This window comes from Triticum dicoccoides, chromosome 5B (assembly GCF_002162155.2).
Source record: "Triticum dicoccoides isolate Atlit2015 ecotype Zavitan chromosome 5B, WEW_v2.0, whole genome shotgun sequence".
In the NCBI taxonomy this organism is placed as follows: Eukaryota; Viridiplantae; Streptophyta; class Magnoliopsida; order Poales; family Poaceae; genus Triticum; species Triticum dicoccoides.
Genome location: NC_041389.1, coordinates 646,609,159 through 646,610,684, shown reverse-complemented (window position 1 = coordinate 646,610,684; position 1,526 = coordinate 646,609,159).

Below are 1,526 nucleotides of genomic sequence, written 5' to 3'. Positions count from 1 at the left end.
GGGCAACACTTCTTGCGCAAAACTATTACTGACCAAAATACACCAAGACCTAAGTGAATAGCTGATGGCGTCCAGGTTCAGTTCAGTTGTGGAACAGAGCTAGATTGCATTTAGTATCAGCAACTCAGGGAGATGAATGAAGGTCTGAGGCCACGTAACCTAATAGCAAAACTACTTGGGCAGGATAACCACCCAAATCAATTGTGTCACTATCATTCCTGTGAGACAAAAAGAGGGACAACAATCCCGGGAGATAGCAGCGTAGATGCAAAGGCTCGGCAGCTGTAGCTGACTCGCAATAATACAGTGAAATCCACACCCCCCCCCCTCCCAATCCTCTCATCCACTCTCATCTCTGATCTAGGGTTAACGAAAACAAAGATTAGACCATAGAATATTCCTCATGTAGTCCAAGCCTATCCAACCCATCCACATGTGTTGGTACGCTCTCTTTGGATATACATAGATGATAGACATTAGCTGTTCAATACCCAGGATCAAAAGGAAGCTTGTGAATCCATGACCTATGCGTTCATGTCAGGCATTGTTGATATGGAGGTGCTTTGCTCGACTCATGGATACATTTATTGGGTTCGTTGGTTGCACCTATATGTAGTTCTTAAATTGTAGCACATGTGTTGCTCTTTCTGGTTAGGTAAACTCACGTCTGCACATAGCTCATGGTATCATTTACTTTCTATGACAAAATATTATGTTCCATAGTTCCATGGACAAACAGTTTGAGTTGAACACATGCTCAAACAAACTAGTAATTGCTCGTAGTAGCTTCCTACTTTCTTTTGTACGGGATGTGAGAAACCACCATAACGACACATGCATTTATCTCGGGCGGGGCCATGTCCGCCGCTGCTGCATTCAAGAACAATGGCGGGTCGACTGGCCACCCACCACTGCTAGCATTCATCACGTGACCATCCTCAGAAGTGCTTATTTGTGGCGGGTTGTGTAACTCGCCCGCCACAGCTCTGCCTATAGCTCTGGCTGTCGTAGAACAATAATGCTAAACATACAAAGAGTTACACACAATTATACGCTGACTAGGTTTCTTTCTTTCTAACTAACCACTCCCCCCTGATTTCCATGGGGGTGGGCCCCTTCTTCCCCTTAACCTCCAATCACAACCCACCTGTTTGTAAAACCAATGTAAATCTATGTATGTCACCCACCACTACTATTTTCCCTAAATAACAATGGCGGGTTCCTGTTGCCGCCCGCCACTCATTTGATTTGACCTATAAGTCTTTTCCCAATGGTGGCTATGGATTAATTATACTTTCATTAGAATTAAGAAATCTCATTTGTTGACTCAAGACATTCAGGATGTAGGGAGCATGACAATATGGCAACTCAATATTGTGGAACTTTATATGAAGCACATCTCGATGATGTTAGATTAGAAAGTAAGCTTGGTACCATTATGAGGATGATCTTTTGCGTCACCAACAAACAAACTGAACAAATTATAAGATGATTGAAAGCAATTTTCTAGCATAACGGAACTTACT